Below are 10,735 nucleotides of genomic sequence, written 5' to 3'. Positions count from 1 at the left end.
TAAAAAAAAAAAAAAAAAAAGTGGTTGATTGAGCAAGATCACCTGTAAGGGGGAGGAGACTAATGTTTATTATGCCCATGATAGCCCAGAGCCTCGACTTAGCATTTACATGGCATCTCCTTGCTGTTCTGGTTTGCATGGTTCACAATGATGTTCAATGCTGCAGTCAGACACTGAGACAGCCTGAGCCCCAGTTCAGGCCCAAAGCTGGGCTAGACACTGGGTGGAGGCTGGAATCCAGGTCCTTCCTGAAGGACAATAGAGTCTGTGGAAGAATTAGATGGACACATTGTGCCTGGAGTTATATTTTTTAGGACCTTGTCTTAGTCATTTTCTTTGTCACTGAGACAGTGTCAGACATTTACAATTCAAGGGAGGAAAGGCTTATTTTGCCTCCTAGTTTGTAGAGGTTTCAGTCCATAGTCTATTGGCCCCAAGGCAGGGCAGCATGGCAGAGGATCGAGGTAGAAGAAAAGCTACTCACCTCCTAGGGAGCAGGAAGTGGAGACTGAAGGTTGGAGCTGGGGAGGGAGATAAATGCTCCCAGGCCATGCCCACAGTAACCTGTATCTTCCCACCAAAACCTACCTCCCAACAGCCAATCAACTATAACCACCCTCATCCAATCACCTTCTAAAAGCCCAGCCTATGAGAGCATGAGACTCTTGGGAGACATCTAGATATAATCCATAACAGATCTGCTTTTTCCTCCCACCTTCCCTCCCTCTCTTCTTTCCTTCCATCTTCCCATCCTTCCTTCTCTGCTTATACAAGAAAGCACCAAAGCGCACAGCGTGGGCAAACAGCTCTGAAAGCACAGGGACCTCGGGAGATGATTTAGTCATTTGTACTGGGTGATCCAGGACAAAACTGGACAAGTTGGACCCAGCCTGCCCTGGAGGGGGATATAGACTTTGAAACAATCACTCACACTCTGAGGAATGTATTCCATTGTTGGGAGCAGTATGAGTAGCATGAATGAAAAGCACAGGGCATTCTGAATGGCCTAACGAGGGCACTGGTCTTGCCCAAGCTGCATTTGAGGGTGTGTAGGAACACTGAAAGGCCATGGAGCAGTGTCAGGGAAAGTATTCCAGAAAATGCATAGGGCCAATGAGAGTGAAGGGCAGAGAGCTGGGAAGGCTGCTGAGGAACAGGCTTGGGGCACATGCATGTCCCTTATATGCCTGTCCACCCTTTCACTCTCAAGTGTCCTACTTTGGATGATAAACTGCAGAGGTCTTACTTACATATTAGGAAGCTTGTCCTCAGAACAACCAGCACACCAGGAAGGCCCGGTCACTGCTCCCTTATCCTGGCCTCTAGCCTGCTGTGCTGCACCTCCAGGAGCAAGGCCTGCCAGCCTGAGCAGCTGAGCAGTTACCTGTGTCCATTGCCTTCTCCCCAGTAGTCCCTGCTCCCTGCATGCCAGCCGCCCCCCCCTACAGTATCTTCAGGTGACAGCTTTACCAGCATACCACAAGCCAAGCTGGTTCTTGGCTCCAGGTTTAGTGAGCCAGTTGACTGCTGACCTTACCCTCAGCTACTCCCTCAGGATGCGCTCCAGGCCTTGGCCAGGCCAGGGCCTTATGCTCTTTCCACTTTTCTTTGTTTGTATTTGTTTATTTATTCATTTAGCCTCTACTTGTTTTCTTCTCTATGTTATTCTCCCCCTCTGCCTTGCCCTCCTCTCCTTTTCTTTTCTCTAGATAGGCTGGCATCATGAGAACACATGCCCCAGCGAAGATGGAACTGGGGTCAGATCCCCGCTCTCACTGCTGGCAAATGCATCCTCCCATCTAACTCATTTTCCTGCCCTAGGAAATGGGGATGTCTCATCCCGCGTCTCTGGAGGTAAGCTGAAATGAAGTCCACAAAAGCTCTGGCAAATAAATAGTAGGTGTTCAAATAATTGTTCCCTTTTGCGACTTTTTCCTCCCTGACATTCTGCAAGTCCTGGTCACACAGTGAAGTGAGACACGTGCCCCGCACCCCTACCCCAGACTTGCCCCTAACCATCACACTCTGGGCACAGCCTCTCCGGTCTCAGACTTGAGCCACCAGTGTCACATGTAGCCTTTCCCCGGCTAGCCCTGTGAGAGGAGGCGCGCCTGGGTGTCACAGCTGGCCTCTCCCATGGGAGTCCCAGGGGGCAATGGGAGGCGTCTTCTAAGCTGTGACTCAGGCCCAAAAATCATTTGTTTCTTTCACCAACTAAGAGACTGTTGTGAGAGTCAGTCTCACAACACCAGCTGATGGCCTACAGACCCCTCACTGTCCACATCATACTGCCTGCCCTTTGCAGCCTCCTGGTCACTGTCCTTGCCCTTGTCCCCAGTTGGAATACCCTTCTGCTCCCCCCTTTCTCACAGGGGCCTTACATCAGCTGTGAGGCTGACACATGACCCAGGAAGGAACAGGATTAACATGGGACATTCCCACACTGGTACTTTTGATGAGAATGTGTCCAGTGTGATTTATTGTATCATTTCTTAGAAGACAAAATGAAATAGCTTATGTAGTATTACAGTGGATCTGAAGTGTAGACACAGCTCTGCAGGGACTCAGACTTCTTGCTCTCCCTTCTCCCTCTGCCACATGACTTCTCACATAGTGCTGTTGGAACTTACTTCCTGGCTGTCATTTAATGGACTGTTGTGTAAATAAACTCATCAATTTATGGCAAATAGATTTTTTTTTTTTACTAGAATACCAAGATAACTTCATGGAGAAAGAACAGTCTCACAAATGACACTGGAACGGCTGCATATCTACATGCAAACAAGTAAAGTTGGACCCCTACCTCACACCATGTGAAAAAAAATAACTCAAAATAGATCAAAGACTTGAATGTAAGACTACAACTAGAAATTTCTTAGAAGAGAACATCAGTATAAATCTTCATGACCTTGCATTACACAATTTTTTATGATGTCAAAAACAACCAAATACAAAAATTTGAGAAACTGAGCATTAAAAGCTTTGCACTTCAAAGGGCACTGTTACGAAAGTGAAAAGACAGCCCAGAGAATGGAAGAAAATATTTGCAAGTAAAGTATCTGGTGTCTCATATCCTAGTATCCAGCATACATAAAGAACACTTACAGGAGTGAAGGGAGGGCAGGGACAAGGGGAAAAAATGACAACCAAGACCTGTCATGTAAAGGTACAAGATCCCAATGATGAATGTAACTGTACTGTACACCTAAAATGTACCAATAAACTCAATGAGAAAAAAAAAGAACCCTTACAACTCAGTAAGAAAAGGACAAATAATCCATTTTTTAAATGGGTAAAAGATTTGAATTGACATTTTTCCCAAAGAAAATATGCACATGGCTAAGAATCTTATGAAAAGACGTTCAATAGGTGTGGTGGTGCACGCCTGTAATACCAGTTCTCAGGAGGCTGAGGCAAGAGGATCACCGTGAGTTCAAGGCCTGCCTGGGCTACAGAGACTCTGTCTCACAAAACTAAACAAAATAAAACAAAAAAAGGTGCTCAATATCATTAGTCATTGAGGAAATGCATTCAGAACCACAAAGAGATACCACTTCTCAGTAGGAAGACTATAATAATAATATTTGTAGGAAGACTATGATAATATTTTTAAAAGATAAAATAATGAGCTTTGCCAGAAACATGGAGAAATTGGTACCCTCAAACATTGCTGGTAGAAATGTAAAATGGTACAGCCACTATGGAAAACAGCTTGGCAGTTCCCCAAAAGTCATTCAGTTACCATATGATTTGGCAATTCCATTTCTAGTTATATACAACTAAGAATGGAAAACACATATGTTATACAAATGCTTGCACATAATGTTCATGACAGCATTATTTGTAATGGCTAAAAAAGTAGACACAACCCAATTCTACCCAACTGATAAATGGATTTAAACAAATGTTGTGTATCTATACAATGGAATACTATCTAGCCATAAGAAGAAAGGAAGTGTTGATATATGCTACAACACAGATATTGAAAATGAACTAGAAATGCCCAGAATGGAAAAATCCACAGAGATTTAAGAAAATAAAAGGGGGAGATTGGTGATTTTTAGGGGTTAGAGCGGTGGGTTGAATGAGTGATTGTTAATGATTGTTGGGTTTTCAGGGGTGATAGATGGAATTGTTCTACAGTTAGAAGTAGTGATGGTTGCATAACTTCACAAGTATAAACCACTAACCATATGCTCTTAAAGGGTAAAATATATATTGATTTTTAGAAGGTAGTTGTATAGACCTGGAGGGGGTCTTGCAGACCACTGAGCCAAGTGCCACCTCCTCCACCCCATGGGGAAGATCAGAGGGGAAGGGTCAGAGCAAGTAGAAGAGGGAACAGGGACTAGATCCCAGACTATTACCACCTCCTCCCTCTGCCCGGATTGTTAGGTCTTAGAGCACAGGAACTTTTATTAATTGTGTTGCTCTGGTTACAAAGCACAGAACTGAGCCCATCGCAGAGGCCACAGTCAGGCTGCAGCATTGCCAGAGAGCAGAGACCCCTTCCAGAGCCCCAGGCAATGGGCTCCCAAGCCCTGGGAACTGGGGTATGCATATTACCTCTCCCACCCCTACCTGTTTCTTGCCTCCCATCTTCATCTTTTTCTTGTATCCTTCACATGACAGAATACTGGGCTCAAAGCTTGGGGTGAGGTAGGGGATCCCTACTTTCAAAGCCTGCATTTCAAGGGGAGCTGCTGCCTTCCAGACCCTATTTGTGGGTTAGGTTTATGCTCCTCCTGGGCTAGTTATTCAGCTAAGGAGACGGAATTCTCTAGAAGGCCGGACCTTCTGTGGGCACTTTGTAACAGGCAGCCCCACCAGACCTCAGAGAGTAGGGGTGGAAGGGAGTGGTGCTTTACCATCAGAAGTGGGAGGGAGGTTGAGTAGGCGGGAACTCAGTTACCCCTTCTGTAAGCACTCAGAACCCTGTACTGTGGGATGAGCCTCCAGCTGGGAAGACAGCAGCCATGGTGTTTACATGCAGAGAGAGGCCTGCGGTCTGAAGACCCAGCTGTTTTGCTCTCTTCTTTTTTTTTTTTTTTTTTTTTTTTTGCTTCCAGGTCAGCAAGTGACCACCAGAGCCTCCGTTTCCTAGGCTGCAAACTGAAAACAATAACTCCCAGCCCATAGAATTGTAAATATTTGAGGTAAGGAAGTGAAGCCTGGCACATAGTAAGAGCTGTGGGCAGGTAGCTTGAGGTCAGGACTGAGGATTCCGAGACAATGTTACAGACAATGGGGACTTCCCAAGGCCCAGATTGCTGCCACAGGGTGAGGGGGTCACGGTGTTCGGTACCACTCCCCGCAGGGTGGGATTATACAAGAGCTGAGTCTATGAGCCTGAGAAGGGGCTTGACTCATGGGAGTCCGGGGCTCAGGGTCAGCCCAGCTGGACCTGATCTGCTGGTCTGCCCTTCCTGAGCTCAGTATCCCCTGACCAGTGAGAGCTGCTGTCAGTGACTGCTTAGGGCTCCTGCTCACTTAAGGCTGCTGTGACCAACAGTCTCGCCTCCGGAAGTGGCCTACACTCTGTTTTGTAGAAAGATCGAGAGCCTTCTCTGCAGAGCCAAGCGTCTGCTGGCTCAGGCAAGTCACCACTTCCCCCAGGAGCTCTGACAGCACCCCCATCCCTAAGGGAAGGGGTTAAATGTGAGGGACTGGAAGGTAGGCTAGGCCTGAAAATGAGCGGCCCTGCCCCTCAGCGGGCCTAGTGACATCATCCCTAACCCTCTCCCACTCCCCCAGCAGCTGGGGTGCTGGCCGAAGCTCTCCAGGGGCCCACATGTCTGGATTTCTTTGCACGTAACTCTACCTCATCCACATTTTCACAATTAAACTGTCAGTTTGGGTTAAGTGCTGTCTGCTGACGACTGTCACTCTCTCTCTGGCTTCGCTCACTCCTCACCCAGAGTGAGTGAGAACATCTTGCCCCATTTCTCAGTTGGGAAGACTGACTCTGGGTGGGAGTAGGAGGCGAGGGCCCATCTCTGCCAAATGCCTGCTGTGTGGTCTTGGGCAAGTTGATTCCCCTCTCTGGGCCTAGGTCTCTCCATCTTAAAAATAGGGCTAATTGTGTCCGCTCAGCGTCCTTCCCTCCCAAGGCAGCTACCAGGTTCACAGAAATCCATAACTGACCAGTCTTAGCGATCATGAAGCTCAGTTCTGAGTCCTAAGTGGCTAAGAAAATGAGCGACAGACCCTGAGAGGGGTCTGAGTCTCCCCACCAGATAGACAGGTATCCCCTATGGCCCTCTGGCTGCTGATCTGGTCTGGTCTATGCCCCCACCACCACAGTTGGTTCTAATTTTTAAAAAATTAATTCATTGTATGGTACATTTAAGGTATACAATGTAATGGCATTCATTACTGGAAAATTGCACCTTTACATGATCCATCTTGGTTCTTATTTTTTTCCCTGTTCCCTTGCCCTCCTTTCAATCCCTCCAACCCCCCCTCTCTATCTACTAAGACTTCATTTCCATTTTTTTTCTTTTTCTCATATTAATTCCATTCCTGTCTTTCTTTTCCCCTACCCCTCCCATTTCCCCTTTGCACCTTTTCTTTTAATTTATATACTTATTTATTTTTGGTACTGGGATCGAACTCGGGCCCTCGCACTTGCGAGGCAGGTGACAGAACCACTGAGCTAAATCTCCAGCCCATGGTCCTAAATGTAAAAGGTCCTATTCCCAAGGCTGGGCGTGACAGCACATGCCTGGAATCCCAGGACTCAGAGCCTGAGGCAGGAGAATCACCATGAGTCTGAGACCCTGTCTGAAAACAAAACAAAACAACAGACAAAAATTCTTCCCAATAGGGCCTGGCCCCAAAAGTGCAGAATAGCAGCACTAAGCCAGAGGCCCTGCCTCCTGGGACGCATGTACTGATACCTGTGCTCCCTGCCCACCAAAAGCACAGGACCTTCCTCCTGCTTCTCTACTTTCCCCCTCAAGCTCCCTCTCCCCTCCCCTCCCCATTTAGTCCCAGACCCACCCTAGTCCAGAGCCCACCCACACCTACCCCTGCTCTCCCTTCTGCAGACGACCCCCACCCCCAAAACCCAGCCCTTAGCAGAGCCTGCAAGGCTGTCTGCTCATTTTCCCTGCTGTCGCTCTTCATGGCAGTAGTCTGAGCTCCTGGCTTACCCTTCCCTGACCATACTCCTCCCTCTTGTCTCTGCTTCCTCTGCTCCCCCGCAGGCAACCCCTTCCCCAACCCGCACCTCCTGGCCACCTGATGATTCCTCTCCCACCTGCACATTATTTATTTAGACGTGAACCGCTGCGCACAGATGAGCTTTCCATCTGGAACAGTTTATGTACCTGGCAGAAGCGGCGCTAACCTTTATCAGAGGACAGCCCACATCCCCAGCATTGCACATAAATCATCTCCTCTTTGTTAGCCCCCACTGCAACCCTAAGCAGCAAATCTTACCCCTCCTATTTTCCAGGTGAGAAAACTGAGGCTCAAAGACGAAAGTGTCTTCCACCCAGAGGTTGCTTTGGGGCTGAAACCCAAACCGTGTGAGTGCAGAGCCCAAGCTGACTTTAGGCTCTGGCTGATGCACTTCCCTTGGGGCTGTGCTGTGGCCAGGGCACAGGTGTGTGAACACACTTGCTAGTAAGCAGGGTTGTGCTGCTTTGCAAATGCCACAGACCACAAGACTGTCACATAGAAGAGGAGACCCAGGAAGACAGTCAGGGACTCTGGGGAGTCATAGGCTCCTCAACAGGAAGCAGGATCCTCTTCCAGACAGAGCCATCCTGTAACAGAGGAGACTGGAGAGAGGAGAGAGTGAGCTCCCACCCCTGGGGTATGCAAGCTGGGTGCTGGGTGAGGAACAGTCACTTGGTACGTGGGAGCAGCTAGTATTCCTGTGGTTCTGGTGTGGCATCAGGCATATAGCAGTGGATGGAACAGCTGGGCCCTGTGCAGCTCCCAGATCAATGGAGCCATCACAGGGGCAGTGGTGGCCAAAACCTCAAAGGTGTGTGAGAGGGTGGCCAGGGTCTCAGGGATAAGGTGGGGAAATGACAGACAAATAATTGAAAGTTTTTAGCTTTTTCACTCTAAGATTTGTGTCTCTGCTGCTGCTTAACAAACCATGTCTAGATTCCTGCCTTGGTAATGTCACAGACTCTCAGGCTTCTGAGGGCCACCCGGACTGCTTAGCTGACTATGCTGAGCTCAGTCACACTGCTGCGACTGGTGGCTCAGTCAGGCCCAGGCCACAGGTAGGCCTGTCTCTGCACAGGCCTCTAACCACTCACTGGTCCATCCTGGGGACCTGGCACTGCAGCCTTTTGGGCCCCAAGAAGGTGAGAGAGGCACTGCAAGGCCTTGAGGCCTGGGCTCTAGGGCGCGAAGTACAGCTCACCCCCTGCCCACCTACTGGGCAAGCACACAGAGGCCAGCCAGGTTCAGGAGGGGAAATAGACTTCGCCTTTGAGTGGAACCACATTCCAGACAGGTCTGCGTGTCCTGGGATGGGAGGAATTGGTGCTGTTAAGAAGCTGCTCCACTGGCCTTCCCAGGAAGGCTCAAAACCAGAAAAAAATGACTGCAAGGCTTCTGGGCTGGGTATGAGAACTGATTTCCCTATCCCCTGCACCTACCACTGAATGATGCATGACAAATTGCTCCCTTCCCTCAGCCTCAGTGTTTCTGTGTATACAGTGGGGGCAATGGGCATGGTGGGTCTCACTCCCTGTGTGGAGAAGGGGGTGAAACTCCCTCCTCTGCCCTCCAGGTGTCTGCAGAGACAATCATTTGTGTTCAAACTAGGTAAGTGAAAGCCAGGTATAGAAGAAACTGCCATCTTGAGATATGTCCCAGGGCTCAGTGTTCCTCACTGCACCTCTTCTGGTGACAAGTGCTGCCCACTGGCCAAACCCAGGGCTCCTGCTCATGAAAATGACAGATGTCACTCCAAGGGAGCACACATGATTCAAGCAGCCAATGAGCCCCTTCCCTGGGAATGGCAGGCTGGAGGAGGCAGAGGGTCTCATCTGACTAGAATTCCTAATGGGGTTGTCCTTTTCCCAGGGGGAAAGAAATGAGACCCAGGTATGCTCAGAGAGCAGCAAGAAATAGAAGTGAATTTTAGAAGTACAGCTCTTGGAGGCCCAGGTAAGCCCAGCTCTTCCTCAGTCACTCTGCATGCCACCCTGACATCTGCAGCAGCCTGGCTGGTCAGTATCTCCTGTGTTTAAGCTAGTTGGGGTTGGGTTTCTCTCCCGGAGCTAAAAGAGGCCTGAGAAACACAAACATTGTCTCCTGAGCAGCCACTGGCATGATGAAACAACTGCCAGTTGAAAGCAGCCTTTCAGAAGCGACACCCTCACAGACATGAGGGGTGGTGTTTCACTGTGTGCGCCCAGGAAAGAAATCTCTCCACCGGCCCTGGCCCCAGGCTGCTCCCTGTGACTGTAGAACAACAATACCTCCCATGAGGTCCTGAGGAGGAGGTGGACATGCCCACAGTCCTGGGTGTGCAGCCAGGCTCCCTCCGGAGTTGCTGGGTCTTCCATAAACTCCCCACCAAGCCTTGCCAAGAGGGCTCAGCCAAGGGGCAGTGCCTGCACCCCCCCCCCACAGGCATAGGTCCTGAAGGCACACAGGCTGCTTTCCTGCCATGCTATCCCCCAGTTCCCCACGGAAGGAGCAGGTTTGTCCAAAAGATGATGTCAAAGATCATAGCAGCTGAGCTACTGAATCCAAGAGCCAGGCCAGGTGTTGTGCTGCTGTTTAGTCCCATGTCCCCCTTGCCTGGAGGATCTGGACTTGAGGGCATGCTCACCCCAGGCAGAAGACAGCCAGTCAGGGCTGATCTTCTCAGAGCCCTTCTCATCTGGCCTCCCAGACAGGCCTTTCTCAAAGCATCTGGGCTGGAAACTATACCCTCTGGTCTCTCTGTGTCCATCTGGGAATATGATGGTGAGATTTCTGCTACTGTGATCTAGGACCAAGATGGAGGATCTCAAAAATGGTTCTGAGATGCCAGCACCATCCTAGTGGCCTGGGGTTAAGAAAAGGAGCATCTGTGAGCTTCTTTCAATGGCTCATCTTATAACGTGGGTCAGTTAGGAGACTCAGACTTGGGTTCCAGAGGTGACAAGAACCATTGGAGGTTTCCTAGTTCACCTTCTCATCTACGGTGGGTGACTGGGCCTGGAGAGGACAGATTGTACCCGCTGTCACAGGGCCAACCAGTGTTAGCGCTCACCACCACAGGCCGGCTTTCCTCGTACCCATCCAGGGCCCCTGGAAATAGCCCACCAGCCCCCACCTCCCCACCAGGGCTTTGGCTCCCGGGGAAGGAAGCTGAGGTGAGTGGAGAGGTCAGCAGAAGTCATCATGTTGAGCAGAACTGCAGTTGCCCTCACCCCCATGCCCTTTCAACCTGGGTGCCTTCCTGGGCAGGGCAAGGGGGAGGTGGTTCTGGAAAGATGCGTGCCCCTGGCCAATGGCAGTCAGACAGAGGCTGTGACTGGCTAGCAGGAAACCCTCAACAGCACTCACGGTCAGATAACTAGAATCTGACTGAGGAAAGGGAAATATATTCGTGCCCATGGCAGCAGCCACTGGAGTGTGCCTGCCCTGCCCTGCCCTGCCCATGAAGCCCCCATGGCCAGCACAGGTCTGCCACACAGTGGCCTTGAAGTAAGGCAGGACACGGGGAAGGAGAATGAAAAGGGAAGGGGAAAGGTCAGTACATTCTAAAATG

This window comes from Fukomys damarensis, unplaced genomic scaffold (genome assembly GCF_012274545.1).
Source record: "Fukomys damarensis isolate Sample0158 unplaced genomic scaffold, DMR_v1.0_HiC HiC_scaffold_16, whole genome shotgun sequence".
In the NCBI taxonomy this organism is placed as follows: Eukaryota; Metazoa; Chordata; class Mammalia; order Rodentia; family Bathyergidae; genus Fukomys; species Fukomys damarensis.
This window is presented reverse-complemented; position numbering follows the sequence as displayed.